General features: G+C 64.0%; 1 long non-coding RNA gene and 2 pseudogenes across 1 annotated transcript in view; all 3 read left to right on the forward strand.

Moving 5' to 3' along the window:
- The window catches only part of LOC142864838 (uncharacterized), a 92567-nt gene that overhangs the window by 56567 nt on the left and 17029 nt on the right, over positions 1-18971 (forward strand). The window lies entirely within an intron of this gene.
- LOC142864925 (uncharacterized) lies at positions 15155-15273 on the forward strand (annotated as a pseudogene).
- Positions 18838-18956, forward strand: LOC142864926 (uncharacterized; annotated as a pseudogene).

Below are 18971 nucleotides of genomic sequence, written 5' to 3' on the forward strand. Positions count from 1 at the left end.
GGAAATCTCCTATGCCTTTCCTCGCCTATTCTGTCAGCTTTCAAATTCTCTTTCAGTTGCCACCCTCACAGATGGATTAGGAAACTCTTTTCGGTGCATTCATTAGTGAAATGACCTCAAGGAAGCTCGAATCCAATGTCTAACCGCCGCCGACTTTTAGCAAGTCCACACCCGAGGGTGGTTGGGGTCCAATCCAGCCCCGGGCCAGGCCCAGGCCCCTTGGACTGGGCCACAGGAGGACACAGAGCAGGGTCCCGGCAACCACGGTAGCGGTGCCGGCAGTTCTCCAAGGGCTTGGGGGTTTTCCAGAGGTGGGAGATGGAGGGGACTGATCTCTTCAGCGGCCCCCAAACCACCTCGCCCCACCGCAGCCATGGGACACATCCCGAGAGACGCCCCTACACTCGCTCCCCTCCCCCACGCGCTGTGCCCCAGCCCTGGCCCTGGGGAATAGGCGGCAGCCCGCCCACCCACAGGGCGGGGGGCGCAGCTGAAAGGGGTTGTGCGGGAGGGCGGCCCCTGGCTGGGGTCAAAGGGTGAGCGCGCGTGCGCAGTCAGCAGCGGCGCGCTGGGGGTGGGGGCGGGTAGGTGAAGGAGGCGAGGCGAGGTGAGGGGAGGAGGGGGGCTGGAAGGTTTCCACCTTGGCAGGTCCAGCCGTGGAGGCGCATCGTGTGTGTGCGTGTGTGTGTGTGTGTGTGTGTGTGTGTGAGTGTGGACAGCCCCCCACCCCACCCCACCCCGCCCCGTCCCTCACCTCAGTCGGGTCAGCGCCATCGCGGGGAAGCGCGGTGAGGCTGGCTTCTTGAGCGGGGCAGGGGCACCCTCCGCCGTCTACGGCCACACCACCCCGAACGCGCCCCGTCTCGTCTGATCTCCGAAGCTAAGCAGCATCGGGCCTGCCTAGTACTTGGATGGGAGACCGCCTGGGCATCCCGGGGGGTGCCGTAGGCTTTTTTTTTTTTTTTGCCTGTTGCTCTGTCCCCTTGCTGGGAGCGCGGCCGGGCGGCGGTCCGGCGGATCACCCCCACCCTCAGCGCCCGCCGCGGTGCCTGCCGCCCCAGCCCGCACCGTGGGGCCTCCTTCTTGTCCCAAGCCGCGACACCGCCGCCACGCGGCAGCATGCGTGGCATCTGGACTGTCAGGTCTCACACCAAAGGTCTGCTCTGTGGGAACCGACACGCTGGAGGAAAACTCGAGAGTCTGAGAGGGGAGGGAGCTCCGGAAGGATTCCAGGATGTCATTTTGAGCGAGTATGTCACCAGAACTCGTCCCGTTGCTTTTGGGGTTCTGTGGGCTACACGTAGGAATCTCTGGTGGTGGCACTGGAGGTTGGGGGATCCGGAGTCACACCCAGACCTGCTCGACAGGCCTCCTTTTACTTTTCTTTTCGGATTCATTTTCTTAGAAAGTGTCTCTTATCTCTATTATTGCATTTTCTTTTCTCTCTCTTTTCAAGCAGATGATGGGAGTACAAGTATTGAGGTGACATGTGTTGCCCGTGCCCCCCTCCCCCCTGTTTCCTTATTTATTTCTCATTTTCTCCCAGCGGATTGTGGGGGTACCAATGTTCAGGTCGGGTGCATTGCTCTTTCCCCGCCTCCCCCCTCGGGGCAGAGCTTCAAGTGCGCCCATCCCCCAGGCGGTGCGCACCCACCCCCTCCCTAATGGATGTGTATGCCCACCCCCTCCCCACGCCCGCCCGACACCCACCCGATGAAGGTGATTCCTCTGTGTCCACTTAGGTGTCCATCCGTTCCTACCAATTTGCCGGTGAGCGCGCGCACGTGGTGCTCGTGTGTCCATGCTTGGGATACCTGGCCTACTGGAACGGGTTCCAGCTCTGGCCAGGAGAGCACGAGAGGTGCCCTCTCACCGCTGCTCCTCACAGCCGAGTAGCACTCCGTGGTGTCCACGCGCCACATGTTATTAATGCACTCCTGGATGGATGGGCACTCGGGTCGCTTCCACATCTTTGCGATTGTGAATTGTGCCCTAACTGTCACCCTACCCCTTACCCAGCCCGACTCCTCTGCCCCTGCCTGACGCGCTCCTCCCCAGCCAGGCCCGTCACTGTCCTCGGCCCCTGCCCCTGGCTGACCGGCTCCTTCCCGCCCCGTCACCGTCACCGTCACCGTCACCGTCCTCTGCCCCTGCCTGACAGGCTCCTCCCCGCCCGGCCCACCACCCGGGCCACTGCCTGACTGGCTCCTCCCCGGCCAGGCCCGTCGCTGTCCTGGGCCCCTGCCTGACACGCTCCTCCCCGCCCGTCACCGTCCTCGGCCCCTGCCTGACCGGCCCCTCCGTCGCCTGGGCCTTCCAGGGGCTTGGTGTGGACGCTGATTCCAGGAAGCCCTCCAGGAACCCGGCAGCAGGGCGGCCGCAGCAGTCTGGCACAGGCATGGCTAAGTCGCCTGCCGGGGACGTGCCCCCGCTGTGCCTGTGCCGCGGGGGCCCAGCCTGGTGTCTTCCCTGAGGCCCTGGGGCTGCCGCTCCCCGCAAGGGGAGAGCCGCGGAGGTGGGGACCGCCTCCTGATGGGGACGTACACGCAGCTCTCCACGTCGGATTCCGGGGCCCTCTGTCCTGCCTGAAGGCCCAGCTGGCCTGCGGGTCCTTAGAGTGGCAGAAACATCCTCAAACTGATATTGCGAGTCCGGTGGTTGTCTGCACTTTTGTGCTGGGCACCCCAGGGAGGCCCAGGGGCTGGCTGGACAACGCGGTCTGCTCGGGGGCTTTGGAGGAGCAACCGATGCCCTGTGGATTTTGGTAGCAGCGTCCGAGGTGTCTCTGAGCCCTGCGCCATGTCGGGGAGGAGGTGGGAGGGGCCGCGACCTGCAGTCGTGTTCCCGGGGTGGCACGGCATGTGGCTTCTTCCACAGGCTGCCTGGCCTGGGCTCCCCGCACCTGGGCCTTTGGAGGACTGGCCCTGTTCTTGCCAAGGCTTCCTGCAGGGACCCGGAGCTGGGAGGTTGCATCTCCCAGCCCTGGGTCGGGCAGAGCCCCAGCGGGCCATGCCCACAACCTCTCTCAGCACGGGTCCCCCAGAAGGCTCCTTTGGGACCAGGATTCTCCTGCGGGTGACTTCTTAAAGTCTGGCCCCTGGATGGAGGGGCACCAGGAGTAGAGGAGCCGGAAGCGGAAGGGGGTGCCCATGCGAGGGGACATTTTCAGGCCAAGTCCCAGCTTCAGCCTGATCCTCCTGGGAACCCCGGGGTGTACATCACACCCCCTGGTTGTCCCGCTCTGAGACAAGGAGCCGGGCTTCTTCGCATTCCCACTGCAGCCAGTCGTGGGCTGAGGACACCTGGGGCGTTGGGAACTCCCTGGCTTCTCTTTGGATTACCATTTGGAGCTGCTTGGGAATTGTGCCGCCACACACACCCGAGTGCAGGTGTCTTCTGCACAGACTGCGGGCCTCGCTCTTCTGAATGCCACTGGCTCGCCACCCACCCACGGGTGAACCTGGTCAGGGTACTTTCTCTAAGGAGCAGACTCTGATCCGGGCGGGCTACCGGTGTTTGTGTTTGCTCGTTTCTTTCTTCCATTTCGGGAAAGGCTTCCTTACTGGGTGTGGAAATCTCCTATGCCTTTCCTCGCCTATTCTGTCAGCTTTCAAATTCTCTTTCAGTTGCCACCCTCACAGATGGATTAGGAAACTCTTTTCGGTGCATTCATTAGTGAAATGACCTCAAGGAAGCTCGAATCCAATGTCTAACCGCCGCCGACTTTTAGCAAGTCCACACCCGAGGGTGGTTGGGGTCCAATCCAGCCCCGGGCCAGGCCCAGGCCCCTTGGACTGGGCCACAGGAGGACACAGAGCAGGGTCCCGGCAACCACGGTAGCGGTGCCGGCAGTTCTCCAAGGGCTTGGGGGTTTTCCAGAGGTGGGAGATGGAGGGGACTGATCTCTTCAGCGGCCCCCAAACCACCTCGCCCCACCGCAGCCATGGGACACATCCCGAGAGACGCCCCTACACTCGCTCCCCTCCCCCACGCGCTGTGCCCCAGCCCTGGCCCTGGGGAATAGGCGGCAGCCCGCCCACCCACAGGGCGGGGGGCGCAGCTGAAAGGGGTTGTGCGGGAGGGCGGCCCCTGGCTGGGGTCAAAGGGTGAGCGCGCGTGCGCAGTCAGCAGCGGCGCGCTGGGGGTGGGGGCGGGTAGGTGAAGGAGGCGAGGCGAGGTGAGGGGAGGAGGGGGGCTGGAAGGTTTCCACCTTGGCAGGTCCAGCCGTGGAGGCGCATCGTGTGTGTGCGTGTGTGTGTGTGTGTGTGTGTGTGTGTGTGAGTGTGGACAGCCCCCCACCCCACCCCACCCCGCCCCGTCCCTCACCTCAGTCGGGTCAGCGCCATCGCGGGGAAGCGCGGTGAGGCTGGCTTCTTGAGCGGGGCAGGGGCACCCTCCGCCGTCTACGGCCACACCACCCCGAACGCGCCCCGTCTCGTCTGATCTCCGAAGCTAAGCAGCATCGGGCCTGCCTAGTACTTGGATGGGAGACCGCCTGGGCATCCCGGGGGGTGCCGTAGGCTTTTTTTTTTTTTTTTGCCTGTTGCTCTGTCCCCTTGCTGGGAGCGCGGCCGGGCGGCGGTCCGGCGGATCACCCCCACCCTCAGCGCCCGCCGCGGTGCCTGCCGCCCCAGCCCGCACCGTGGGGCCTCCTTCTTGTCCCAAGCCGCGACACCGCCGCCACGCGGCAGCATGCGTGGCATCTGGACTGTCAGGTCTCACACCAAAGGTCTGCTCTGTGGGAACCGACACGCTGGAGGAAAACTCGAGAGTCTGAGAGGGGAGGGAGCTCCGGAAGGATTCCAGGATGTCATTTTGAGCGAGTATGTCACCAGAACTCGTCCCGTTGCTTTTGGGGTTCTGTGGGCTACACGTAGGAATCTCTGGTGGTGGCACTGGAGGTTGGGGGATCCGGAGTCACACCCAGACCTGCTCGACAGGCCTCCTTTTACTTTTCTTTTCGGATTCATTTTCTTAGAAAGTGTCTCTTATCTCTATTATTGCATTTTCTTTTCTCTCTCTTTTCAAGCAGATGATGGGAGTACAAGTATTGAGGTGACATGTGTTGCCCGTGCCCCCCTCCCCCCTGTTTCCTTATTTATTTCTCATTTTCTCCCAGCGGATTGTGGGGGTACCAATGTTCAGGTCGGGTGCATTGCTCTTTCCCCGCCTCCCCCCTCGGGGCAGAGCTTCAAGTGCGCCCATCCCCCAGGCGGTGCGCACCCACCCCCTCCCTAATGGATGTGTATGCCCACCCCCTCCCCACGCCCGCCCGACACCCACCCGATGAAGGTGATTCCTCTGTGTCCACTTAGGTGTCCATCCGTTCCTACCAATTTGCCGGTGAGCGCGCGCACGTGGTGCTCGTGTGTCCATGCTTGGGATACCTGGCCTACTGGAACGGGTTCCAGCTCTGGCCAGGAGAGCACGAGAGGTGCCCTCTCACCGCTGCTCCTCACAGCCGAGTAGCACTCCGTGGTGTCCACGCGCCACATGTTATTAATGCACTCCTGGATGGATGGGCACTCGGGTCGCTTCCACATCTTTGCGATTGTGAATTGTGCCCTAACTGTCACCCTACCCCTTACCCAGCCCGACTCCTCTGCCCCTGCCTGACGCGCTCCTCCCCAGCCAGGCCCGTCACTGTCCTCGGCCCCTGCCCCTGCCTGACCGGCTCCTTCCCGCCCCGTCACCGTCACCGTCACCGTCCTCTGCCCCTGCCTGACAGGCTCCTCCCCGCCCGGCCCACCACCCGGGCCACTGCCTGACTGGCTCCTCCCCGGCCAGGCCCGTCGCTGTCCTGGGCCCCTGCCTGACACGCTCCTCCCCGCCCGTCACCGTCCTCGGCCCCTGCCTGACCGGCCCCTCCGTCGCCTGGGCCTTCCAGGGGCTTGGTGTGGACGCTGATTCCAGGAAGCCCTCCAGGAACCCGGCAGCAGGGCGGCCGCAGCAGTCTGGCACAGGCATGGCTAAGTCGCCTGCCGGGGACGTGCCCCCGCTGTGCCTGTGCCGCGGGGGCCCAGCCTGGTGTCTTCCCTGAGGCCCTGGGGCTGCCGCTCCCCGCAAGGGGAGAGCCGCGGAGGTGGGGACCGCCTCCTGATGGGGACATACACGCAGCTCTCCACGTCGGATTCCGGGGCCCTCTGTCCTGCCTGAAGGCCCAGCTGGCCTGCGGGTCCTTAGAGTGGCAGAAACATCCTCAAACTGATATTGCGAGTCCGGTGGTTGTCTGCACTTTTGTGCTGGGCACCCCAGGGAGGCCCAGGGGCTGGCTGGACAACGCGGTCTGCTCGGGGGCTTTGGAGGAGCAACCGATGCCCTGTGGATTTTGGTAGCAGCGTCCGAGGTGTCTCTGAGCCCTGCGCCATGTCGGGGAGGAGGTGGGAGGGGCCGCGACCTGCAGTCGTGTTCCCGGGGTGGCACGGCATGTGGCTTCTTCCACAGGCTGCCTGGCCTGGGCTCCCCGCACCTGGGCCTTTGGAGGACTGGCCCTGTTCTTGCCAAGGCTTCCTGCAGGGACCCGGAGCTGGGAGGTTGCATCTCCCAGCCCTGGGTCGGGCAGAGCCCCAGCGGGCCATGCCCACAACCTCTCTCAGCACGGGTCCCCCAGAAGGCTCCTTTGGGACCAGGATTCTCCTGCGGGTGACTTCTTAAAGTCTGGCCCCTGGATGGAGGGGCACCAGGAGTAGAGGAGCCGGAAGCGGAAGGGGGTGCCCATGCGAGGGGACATTTTCAGGCCAAGTCCCAGCTTCAGCCTGATCCTCCTGGGAACCCCGGGGTGTACATCACACCCCCTGGTTGTCCCGCTCTGAGACAAGGAGCCGGGCTTCTTCGCATTCCCACTGCAGCCAGTCGTGGGCTGAGGACACCTGGGGCGTTGGGAACTCCCTGGCTTCTCTTTGGATTACCATTTGGAGCTGCTTGGGAATTGTGCCGCCACACACACCCGAGTGCAGGTGTCTTCTGCACAGACTGCGGGCCTCGCTCTTCTGAATGCCACTGGCTCGCCACCCACCCACGGGTGAACCTGGTCAGGGTACTTTCTCTAAGGAGCAGACTCTGATCCGGGCGGGCTACCGGTGTTTCTGTTTGCTCGTTTCTTTCTTCCATTTCGGGAAAGGCTTCCTTACTGGGTGTGGAAATCTCCTATGCCTTTCCTCGCCTATTCTGTCAGCTTTCAAATTCTCTTTCAGTTGCCACCCTCACAGATGGATTAGGAAACTCTTTTCGGTGCATTCATTAGTGAAATGACCTCAAGGAAGCTCGAATCCAATGTCTAACCGCCGCCGACTTTTAGCAAGTCCACACCCGAGGGTGGTTGGGGTCCAATCCAGCCCCGGGCCAGGCCCAGGCCCCTTGGACTGGGCCACAGGAGGACACAGAGCAGGGTCCCGGCAACCACGGTAGCGGTGCCGGCAGTTCTCCAAGGGCTTGGGGGTTTTCCAGAGGTGGGAGATGGAGGGGACTGATCTCTTCAGCGGCCCCCAAACCACCTCGCCCCACCGCAGCCATGGGACACATCCCGAGAGACGCCCCTACACTCGCTCCCCTCCCCCATGCGCTGTGCCCCAGCCCTGGCCCTGGGGAATAGGCGGCAGCCCGCCCACCCACAGGGCGGGGGGCGCAGCTGAAAGGGGTTGTGCGGGAGGGCGGCCCCTGGCTGGGGTCAAAGGGTGAGCGCGCGTGCGCAGTCAGCAGCGGCGCGCTGGGGGTGGGGGCGGGTAGGTGAAGGAGGCGAGGTGAGGGAAGGAGGGGGGCTGGAAGGTTTCCACCTTGGCAGGTCCAGCCGTGGAGGCGCATCGTGTGTGTGCGTGTGTGTGTGTGTGTGTTTGTGTGTGTGTGTGTGTGTGGACAGCCCCCCACCCCACCCCACCCCGCCCCGTCCCTCACCTCAGTCGGGTCAGCGCCATCGCGGGGAAGCGCGGTGAGGCTGGCTTCTTGAGCGGGGCAGGGGCGCCCTCCGCCGTCTACGGCCACACCACCCCGAACGCGCCCCGTCTCGTCTGATCTCCGAAGCTAAGCAGCATCGGGCCTGCCTAGTACTTGGATGGGAGACCGCCTGGGCATCCCGGGGGGTGCCGTAGGCTTTTTTTTTTTTTTTGCCTGTTGCTCTGTCCCCTTGCTGGGAGCGCGGCCGGGCGGCGGTCCGGCGGATCACCCCCACCCTCAGCGCCCGCCGCGGTGCCTGCCGCCCCAGCCCGCACCGTGGGGCCTCCTTCTTGTCCCAAGCCGCGACACCGCCGCCACGCGGCAGCATGCGTGGCATCTGGACTGTCAGGTCTCACACCAAAGGTCTGCTCTGTGGGAACCGACACGCTGGAGGAAAACTCGAGAGTCTGAGAGGGGAGGGAGCTCCGGAAGGATTCCAGGATGTCATTTTGAGCGAGTATGTCACCAGAACTCGTCCCGTTGCTTTTGGGGTTCTGTGGGCTACACGTAGGAATCTCTGGTGGTGGCACTGGAGGTTGGGGGATCCGGAGTCACACCCAGACCTGCTCGACAGGCCTCCTTTTACTTTTCTTTTCGGATTCATTTTCTTAGAAAGTGTCTCTTATCTCTATTATTGCATTTTCTTTTCTCTCTCTTTTCAAGCAGATGATGGGAGTACAAGTATTGAGGTGACATGTGTTGCCCGTGCCCCCCTCCCCCCTGTTTCCTTATTTATTTCTCATTTTCTCCCAGCGGATTGTGGGGGTACCAATGTTCAGGTCGGGTGCATTGCTCTTTCCCCGCCTCCCCCCTCGGGGCAGAGCTTCAAGTGCGCCCATCCCCCAGGCGGTGCGCACCCACCCCCTCCCTAATGGATGTGTATGCCCACCCCCTCCCCACGCCCGCCCGACACCCACCCGATGAAGGTGATTCCTCTGTGTCCACTTAGGTGTCCATCCGTTCCTACCAATTTGCCGGTGAGCGCGCGCACGTGGTGCTCGTGTGTCCATGCTTGGGATACCTGGCCTACTGGAACGGGTTCCAGCTCTGGCCAGGAGAGCACGAGAGGTGCCCTCTCACCGCTGCTCCTCACAGCCGAGTAGCACTCCGTGGTGTCCACGCGCCACATGTTATTAATGCACTCCTGGATGGATGGGCACTCGGGTCGCTTCCACATCTTTGCGATTGTGAATTGTGCCCTAACTGTCACCCTACCCCTTACCCAGCCCGACTCCTCTGCCCCTGCCTGACGCGCTCCTCCCCAGCCAGGCCCGTCACTGTCCTCGGCCCCTGCCCCTGCCTGACCGGCTCCTTCCCGCCCCGTCACCGTCACCGTCACCGTCACCGTCCTCTGCCCCTGCCTGACAGGCTCCTCCCCGCCCGGCCCACCACCCGGGCCACTGCCTGACTGGCTCCTCCCCGGCCAGGCCCGTCGCTGTCCTGGGCCCCTGCCTGACACGCTCCTCCCCGCCCGTCACCGTCCTCGGCCCCTGCCTGACCGGCCCCTCCGTCGCCTGGGCCTTCCAGGGGCTTGGTGTGGACGCTGATTCCAGGAAGCCCTCCAGGAACCCGGCAGCAGGGCGGCCGCAGCAGTCTGGCACAGGCATGGCTAAGTCGCCTGCCGGGGACGTGCCCCCGCTGTGCCTGTGCCGCGGGGGCCCAGCCTGGTGTCTTCCCTGAGGCCCTGGGGCTGCCGCTCCCCGCAAGGGGAGAGCCGCGGAGGTGGGGACCGCCTCCTGATGGGGACGTACACGCAGCTCTCCACGTCGGATTCCGGGGCCCTCTGTCCTGCCTGAAGGCCCAGCTGGCCTGCGGGTCCTTAGAGTGGCAGAAACATCCTCAAACTGATATTGCGAGTCCGGTGGTTGTCTGCACTTTTGTGCTGGGCACCCCAGGGAGGCCCAGGGGCTGGCTGGACAACGCGGTCTGCTCGGGGGCTTTGGAGGAGCAACCGATGCCCTGTGGATTTCGGTAGCAGCGTCCGAGGTGTCTCTGAGCCCTGCGCCATGTCGGGGAGGAGGTGGGAGGGGCCGCGACCTGCAGTCGTGTTCCCGGGGTGGCACGGCATGTGGCTTCTTCCACAGGCTGCCTGGCCTGGGCTCCCCGCACCTGGGCCTTTGGAGGACTGGCCCTGTTCTTGCCAAGGCTTCCTGCAGGGACCCGGAGCTGGGAGGTTGCATCTCCCAGCCCTGGGTCGGGCAGAGCCCCAGCGGGCCATGCCCACAACCTCTCTCAGCACGGGTCCCCCAGAAGGCTCCTTTGGGACCAGGATTCTCCTGCGGGTGACTTCTTAAAGTCTGGCCCCTGGATGGAGGGGCACCAGGAGTAGAGGAGCCGGAAGCGGAAGGGGGTGCCCATGCGAGGGGACATTTTCAGGCCAAGTCCCAGCTTCAGCCTGATCCTCCTGGGAACCCCGGGGTGTACATCACACCCCCTGGTTGTCCCGCTCTGAGACAAGGAGCCGGGCTTCTTCGCATTCCCACTGCAGCCAGTCGTGGGCTGAGGACACCTGGGGCGTTGGGAACTCCCTGGCTTCTCTTTGGATTACCATTTGGAGCTGCTTGGGAATTGTGCCGCCACACACACCCGAGTGCAGGTGTCTTCTGCACAGACTGCGGGCCTCGCTCTTCTGAATGCCACTGGCTCGCCACCCACCCACGGGTGAACCTGGTCAGGGTACTTTCTCTAAGGAGCAGACTCTGATCCGGGCGGGCTACCGGTGTTTATGTTTGCTCGTTTCTTTCTTCCATTTCGGGAAAGGCTTCCTTACTGGGTTTGGAAATCTCCTATGCCTTTCCTCGCCTATTCTGTCAGCTTTCAAATTCTCTTTCAGTTGCCACCCTCACAGATGGATTAGGAAACTCTTTTCGGTGCATTCATTAGTGAAATGACCTCAAGGAAGCTCGAATCCAATGTCTAACCGCCGCCGACTTTTAGCAAGTCCACACCCGAGGGTGGTTGGGGTCCAATCCAGCCCCGGGCCAGGCCCAGGCCCCTTGGACTGGGCCACAGGAGGACACAGAGCAGGGTCCCGGCAACCACGGTAGCGGTGCCGGCAGTTCTCCAAGGGCTTGGGGGTTTTCCAGAGGTGGGAGATGGAGGGGACTGATCTCTTCAGCGGCCCCCAAACCACCTCGCCCCACCGCAGCCATGGGACACATCCCGAGAGACGCCCCTACACTCGCTCCCCTCCCCCACGCGCTGTGCCCCAGCCCTGGCCCTGGGGAATAGGCGGCAGCCCGCCCACCCACAGGGCGGGGGGCGCAGCTGAAAGGGGTTGTGCGGGAGGGCGGCCCCTGGCTGGGGTCAAAGGGTGAGCGCGCGTGCGCAGTCAGCAGCGGCGCGCTGGGGGTGGGGGCGGGTAGGTGAAGGAGGCGAGGCGAGGTGAGGGGAGGAGGGGGGCTGGAAGGTTTCCACCTTGGCAGGTCCAGCCGTGGAGGCGCATCGTGTGTGTGCGTGTGTGTGTGTGTGTGTGTGTGTGTGTGTGAGTGTGGACAGCCCCCCACCCCACCCCACCCCGCCCCGTCCCTCACCTCAGTCGGGTCAGCGCCATCGCGGGGAAGCGCGGTGAGGCTGGCTTCTTGAGCGGGGCAGGGGCACCCTCCGCCGTCTACGGCCACACCACCCCGAACGCGCCCCGTCTCGTCTGATCTCCGAAGCTAAGCAGCATCGGGCCTGCCTAGTACTTGGATGGGAGACCGCCTGGGCATCCCGGGGGGTGCCGTAGGCTTTTTTTTTTTTTTTGCCTGTTGCTCTGTCCCCTTGCTGGGAGCGCGGCCGGGCGGCGGTCCGGCGGATCACCCCCACCCTCAGCGCCCGCCGCGGTGCCTGCCGCCCCAGCCCGCACCGTGGGGCCTCCTTCTTGTCCCAAGCCGCGACACCGCCGCCACGCGGCAGCATGCGTGGCATCTGGACTGTCAGGTCTCACACCAAAGGTCTGCTCTGTGGGAACCGACACGCTGGAGGAAAACTCGAGAGTCTGAGAGGGGAGGGAGCTCCGGAAGGATTCCAGGATGTCATTTTGAGCGAGTATGTCACCAGAACTCGTCCCGTTGCTTTTGGGGTTCTGTGGGCTACACGTAGGAATCTCTGGTGGTGGCACTGGAGGTTGGGGGATCCGGAGTCACACCCAGACCTGCTCGACAGGCCTCCTTTTACTTTTCTTTTCGGATTCATTTTCTTAGAAAGTGTCTCTTATCTCTATTATTGCATTTTCTTTTCTCTCTCTTTTCAAGCAGATGATGGGAGTACAAGTATTGAGGTGACATGTGTTGCCCGTGCCCCCCTCCCCCCTGTTTCCTTATTTATTTCTCATTTTCTCCCAGCGGATTGTGGGGGTACCAATGTTCAGGTCGGGTGCATTGCTCTTTCCCCGCCTCCCCCCTCGGGGCAGAGCTTCAAGTGCGCCCATCCCCCAGGCGGTGCGCACCCACCCCCTCCCTAATGGATGTGTATGCCCACCCCCTCCCCACGCCCGCCCGACACCCACCCGATGAAGGTGATTCCTCTGTGTCCACTTAGGTGTCCATCCGTTCCTACCAATTTGCCGGTGAGCGCGCGCACGTGGTGCTCGTGTGTCCATGCTTGGGATACCTGGCCTACTGGAACGGGTTCCAGCTCTGGCCAGGAGAGCACGAGAGGTGCCCTCTCACCGCTGCTCCTCACAGCCGAGTAGCACTCCGTGGTGTCCACGCGCCACATGTTATTAATGCACTCCTGGATGGATGGGCACTCGGGTCGCTTCCACATCTTTGCGATTGTGAATTGTGCCCTAACTGTCACCCTACCCCTTACCCAGCCCGACTCCTCTGCCCCTGCCTGACGCGCTCCTCCCCAGCCAGGCCCGTCACTGTCCTCGGCCCCTGCCCCTGCCTGACCGGCTCCTTCCCGCCCCGTCACCGTCACCGTCACCGTCACCGTCCTCTGCCCCTGCCTGACAGGCTCCTCCCCGCCCGGCCCACCACCCGGGCCACTGCCTGACTGGCTCCTCCCCGGCCAGGCCCGTCGCTGTCCTGGGCCCCTGCCTGACACGCTCCTCCCCGCCCGTCACCGTCCTCGGCCCCTGCCTGACCGGCCCCTCCGTCGCCTGGGCCTTCCAGGGGCTTGGTGTGGACGCTGATTCCAGGAAGCCCTCCAGGAACCCGGCAGCAGGGCGGCCGCAGCAGTCTGGCGCAGGCATCGCTAAGTCGCCTGCCGGGGACGGGGACGTGCCCCGCTGTGCCGCGGGGGCCCAGCCTGGTGTCTTCCCTGAGGCCCTGGGGCTGCCGCTCCCCGCAAGGGGAGAGCCTCGGAGGTGGGGACCGCCTCCTGATGGGGACGTCCACGCAGCTCTCCACGTCGGATTCCGGGGCTCTCTGTCCTGCCTGAAGGCCCAGCTGGCCTGCGGGTCCTTAGAATGGCAGGAACATCCTCAAACTGATATTGCGAGTCCGGGGGTTGTCTGCACTTTTGTGCTGGGCACCCCAGGGAGGCCCAGGGGCTGGCTGGACAACGCGGTCTGCTCGGGTGCTTTGGAGGAGCAACCGATGCCCTTTGGACTTTGGTAGCAGCGTCTCAGGTGTCTCTGAGCCCTGCGCCATGTCGGGGAGGAGGCGGGAGGGGCCGCGACCTGCAGTCGTGTTCCCGGGGTGGCACGGCATGTGGCTTCTTCCACAGGCTGCTTGGCCTGGGCTCCCTGCACCTGGGCCTTTGGGGGACTGGCCCTGTGCTTGCCAACGCTTCCTGCAGGGACCCGGAGCTGGGAGGTGGCATCTCCCAGCCCTGGGCCGGGCAGAGCCCCAGCGGGCCATGCCCACAACCTCTCTCAGCACGGGTCCCCCAGAAGGCTCCTTTGGGACCAGGATTCTCCTGCGGGTGACTTCTTAAAGTCTGGCCCCTGGATGGAGGGGCACCGGGAGCAGAGGAGCCGGAAGCGGAAGGGGGTGCCCATGCGAGGGGACATTTTCAGGCCAAGTACCAGCTTCAGCCTGATCCTCCTGGGAACCCCGGGGTGTACGTCGTCACACCTCCTGGTTGTCCCGCTCTGAGACAAGGAGCCGGGCTTCGCATTCCCACAGCAGCCAGTCGTGGGCTGAGGACACCTGGGGCCTTGGGAACTCCCTGGCTTCTCTTTGGATTACCATTTGGAGCTGCTTGGGAATCGTGCCGCCACACACACCCGAGTGCAGGTGTCTTCTGCACAGACTGCGGGCCTCGCGCTTCTGAATGCCACTGGCTCGCCACCCACCCACGGGTGAACCTGGTCAGGGTGCTTTCTCTAAGGAGCCGACTCTGATCCGGGCGGGCTACCGGTGTCTCTGTTTGCTCGTTTCTTTCTTCCATTTCGGGAAAGTCTGCCTTACTGGGTGTGGAAATCTCCTATGCCTTTCCTCGCCTATTCTGTCAGCTTTAAAATTCTCTTTCAGTTGCCACCCTCACAGATGGATTAGGAAACTCTTTCCGGTGCACTCATTAGTGAAATGACCTCAAGGAAGCTCGAATCCAATATCTAATCGCCGGCTTTTAGCAAGTCCACACCCGAGGGTGGTTGGGGTCCAATCCAGCCCCGGGCCAGGCCCAGGCCCCTTGGACTGGGCCACAGGAGGACACGGAGCAGGGTCCCGGCCCCCACGGGAGCGGTGCCGGCAGTTCTCCAAGGGCTTGGGGGTTTTCCAGAGGTAGGAGATGGAGGGGACTGATTTCTTCAGCGCCCCCCAAACCACCCCGCCCCACCCCAGCCATGGGACACATCCCGAGAGACGCCCCTACACTCGCTCCCCTCCCCCATGCGCTGTGCCCCAGCCCTGGCCCTGGGGAATAGGCGGCAGCCCGCCCACCCACAGGGCGGGGGCGCAGCTGACAGGGGTTGTGCGGGAGGGCGGCCCCTGGCTGGGGTCAAAGGGTGAGCGCGCGTGCGCAGTCAGCGGCGGCGCGCTGGGGGTGGGGGCGGGTAGGTGAAGGAGGCGAGGTGAGGAGAGGAGGGGGGCTGGAAGGTCTCCACCTTGGCGGGTCCAGCCGTGGAGGCGCATCGTGTCTGTGTGTGTGTGTTTGTGTGTGTGTGTGTGTGTGTGTGTGTGTGTGTGTAGACAGCCCCCCACCCCACCCCACCCCGCCCCGTCCCTCACCTCAGTCCTCCGGAGTCCGCCCGACCGGGTCGGCCAACTGCACAGGCCCGGCGCGGGTCAGCGCTATCGCGGGGAAGCGCAGTGAGGCTGGCCTCTTGAGCGGGGCAGGGGCGCCCTCCGCGGTCTAGGGCCACACCACCCCGAACGCGCCCCGTCTCGTCTGATCTCCGAAGCTAAGCAGCGTCGGGCCTGGTTAGTACTTGGATGGGAGACCGCCTGGGAATCCCGGGTGCCCTAGGCTTTTTTTTTTTTTTTTTTTTTTTTTTTTTGCCTGTTGCTCTGTCCCCTTGCCGGGAGCGCGGCGGGGCGGCGGTCCGGCGGATCACCCCCACCCTCAGCGCCCGCCGCGGTGCCTGCCGCCCCAGCCCGCACCGTGGGGCCTCCTCTTGTCCCAAGCCGGGACACCGCCGCCGCGGGGCAGCATGCGTGCCATCTGGACTGTCCGGTCTCAGTCCAAAGGTCTGGTCTGTGGGAAACGACACGCTGGAGGAAACCTGGAGAGTCTGAGAGGGGAGGGAGTTCCGGAAGGATTCCAGGATGTCACTTTGAGCGAGTATGTGACCAGAACTCGTCCCGTTGCTTTTGGGGTTCTATGGGCTACACGTAGGAATCTCTGGTGGTGGCACTGGAGGTTGGGGGATCCGGAGTCACACCCAGACCTGCTCGACAGGCCTCCTTTTACTTTTCTTTTCGGATTCATGTTCTTAGAAAGTGTCTCTTATCTCTATGATTGCATTTTCTTTTCTCTCTCCTTTCTAGCAGATGATGGGAGTACAAGTATTGAGGTGACATGTGTTGCCCGTGCCCCCCTCCCCCCTGTCTCCTTATTTATTTCTCATTCTCTCCCAGCGTATTGTGGGGGTACCAATGTTCAGGTCGGGTGCATTGCTCTTTCCCCGCCTCCCCCCTCGGGTCAGAGCTTCAAGTGCGCCCATCCCCCAGTCGGTGCGCACCCACCCCCTCCCTAATGGATGTGTATGCCCACCCCCTCCCCACGCCCGCCCGACACCCACCCGATGAAGGTGATTCCTCGCTGTCCACTTAGGTGTCCATCCGTTCCTACCAATTTGCCGGTGAGCGCGCGCACGTGGTGCTCGTGTGTCCGTTCTTGGGACACCTGGCCTACTGGAACGGGTTCCAGCTCTGGCCAGGAGAACACGAGAGGCGCCCCCTCACCGCTGCTCCTCACAGCCGAATGGCACTCCGTGGTGTCCACGCGCCACATGTTACTAATGCACTCCTGGATGGATGGGCACTCGGGTCGCTTCCACATCTTTGCGATTGTGAATTGTGCCCTAACTGTCACCCTACCCCTTACCCAGCCCGTCTCCTCTGCCCCTGCCTGACGCGCTCCTCCCCCGCCAGGCCCGTCACTGTCCTCGGCCCCTGCCCCTGCCTGACCGGCCCCTTCCCGCCCCGGCCCGTCACCGTCACCGTCACCGTCACCGTCCTCTGCCCCTGCCTGACAGGCTCCTCTCCGCCCGGCCCACCACCTGGGCCACTGCCTGACTCGCTCCTCCCCGGCCAGGCCCGTCACTGTCCTGGGCCCCCGCCTGACCGGCTCCTTCCCGCCCGGCCTGTCACCGTCCTCGGCCCCTGCCTGACACGCTCCTCCCCGCCCGTCACCGTCCTCGGCCCCTGCCTGACCGGCTCCTCCGTCGCCTGGGCCTTCCAGGGGCTTGGTGTGGACGCTGCTTCCAGGAAGCCCTCCAGGAACCCGGCAGCAGGGCGGCCGCAGCAGTCTGGCGCAGGCATCGCTAAGTCGCCTGCCGGGGACGGGGACGTGCCCCGCTGTGCCGCGGGGGCCCAGCCTGGTGTCTTCCCTGAGGCCCTGGGGCTGCCGCTCCCCGCAAGGGGAGAGCCTCGGAGGTGGGGACCGCCTCCTGATGGGGACGTCCACGCAGCTCTCCACGTCGGATTCCGGGGCTCTCTGTCCTGCCTGAAGGCCCAGCTGGCCTGCGGGTCCTTAGAATGGCAGGAACATCCTCAAACTGATATTGCGAGTCCGGGGGTTGTCTGCACTTTTGTGCTGGGCACCCCAGGGAGGCCCAGGGGCTGGCTGGACAACGCGGTCTGCTCGGGTGCTTTGGAGGAGCAACCGATGCCCTTTGGACTTTGGTAGCAGCGTCTCAGGTGTCTCTGAGCCCTGCGCCATGTCGGGGAGGAGGCGGGAGGGGCCGCGACCTGCAGTCGTGTTCCCGGGGTGGCACGGCATGTGGCTTCTTCCACAGGCTGCTTGGCCTGGGCTCCCTGCACCTGGGCCTTTGGGGGACTGGCCCTGTGCTTGCCAACGCTTCCTGCAGGGACCCGGAGCTGGGAGGTGGCATCTCCCAGCCCTGGGCCGGGCAGAGCCCCAGCGGGCCATGCCCACAACCTCTCTCAGCACGGGTCCCCCAGAAGGCTCCTTTGGGACCAGGATTCTCCTGCGGGTGACTTCTTAAAGTCTGGCCCCTGGATGGAGGGGCACCGGGAGCAGAGGAGCCGGAAGCGGAAGGGGGTGCCCATGCGAGGGGACATTTTCAGGCCAAGTACCAGCTTCAGCCTGATCCTCCTGGGAACCCCGGGGTGTACGTCGTCACACCTCCTGGTTGTCCCGCTCTGAGACAAGGAGCCGGGCTTCGCATTCCCACAGCAGCCAGTCGTGGGCTGAGGACACCTGGGGCCTTGGGAACTCCCTGGCTTCTCTTTGGATTACCATTTGGAGCTGCTTGGGAATCGTGCCGCCACACACACCCGAGTGCAGGTGTCTTCTGCACAGACTGCGGGCCTCGCGCTTCTGAATGCCACTGGCTCGCCACCCACCCACGGGTGAACCTGGTCAGGGTGCTTTCTCTAAGGAGCCGACTCTGATCCGGGCGGGCTACCGGTGTCTCTGTTTGCTCGTTTCTTTCTTCCATTTCGGGAAAGTCTGCCTTACTGGGTGTGGAAATCTCCTATGCCTTTCCTCGCCTATTCTGTCAGCTTTAAAATTCTCTTTCAGTTGCCACCCTCACAGATGGATTAGGAAACTCTTTCCGGTGCACTCATTAGTGAAATGACCTCAAGGAAGCTCGAATCCAATATCTAATCGCCGGCTTTTAGCAAGTCCACACCCGAGGGTGGTTGGGGTCCAATCCAGCCCCGGGCCAGGCCCAGGCCCCTTGGACTGGGCCACAGGAGGACACGGAGCAGGGTCCCGGCCCCCACGGGAGCGGTGCCGGCAGTTCTCCAAGGGCTTGGGGGTTTTCCAGAGGTAGGAGATGGAGGGGACTGATTTCTTCAGCGCCCCCCAAACCACCCCGCCCCACCCCAGCCATGGGACACATCCCGAGAGACGCCCCTACACTCGCTCCCCTCCCCCATGCGCTGTGCCCCAGCCCTGGCCCTGGGGAATAGGCGGCAGCCCGCCCACCCACAGGGCGGGGGCGCAGCTGACAGGGGTTGTGCGGGAGGGCGGCCCCTGGCTGGGGTCAAAGGGTGAGCGCGCGTGCGCAGTCAGCGGCGGCGCGCTGGGGGTGGGGGCGGGTAGGTGAAGGAGGCGAGGTGAGGAGAGGAGGGGGGCTGGAAGGTCTCCACCTTGGCGGGTCCAGCCGTGGAGGCGCATCGTGTCTGTGTGTGTGTGTTTGTGTGTGTGTGTGTGTGTGTGTGTGTGTGTGTGTGTGTAGACAGCCCCCCACCCCACCCCACCCCGCCCCGTCCCTCACCTCAGTCCTCCGGAGTCCGCCCGACCGGGTCGGCCAACTGCACAGGCCCGGCGCGGGTCAGCGCTATCGCGGGGAAGCGCAGTGAGGCTGGCCTCTTGAGCGGGGCAGGGGCGCCCTCCGCGGTCTAGGGCCACACCACCCCGAACGCGCCCCGTCTCGTCTGATCTCCGAAGCTAAGCAGCGTCGGGCCTGGTTAGTACTTGGATGGGAGACCGCCTGGGAATCCCGGGTGCCCTAGGCTTTTTTTTTTTTTTTT

The sequence above is a fragment of the Microcebus murinus genome, chromosome 27, assembly GCF_040939455.1.
Source record: "Microcebus murinus isolate Inina chromosome 27, M.murinus_Inina_mat1.0, whole genome shotgun sequence".
Taxonomy (NCBI): domain Eukaryota; kingdom Metazoa; phylum Chordata; class Mammalia; order Primates; family Cheirogaleidae; genus Microcebus; species Microcebus murinus.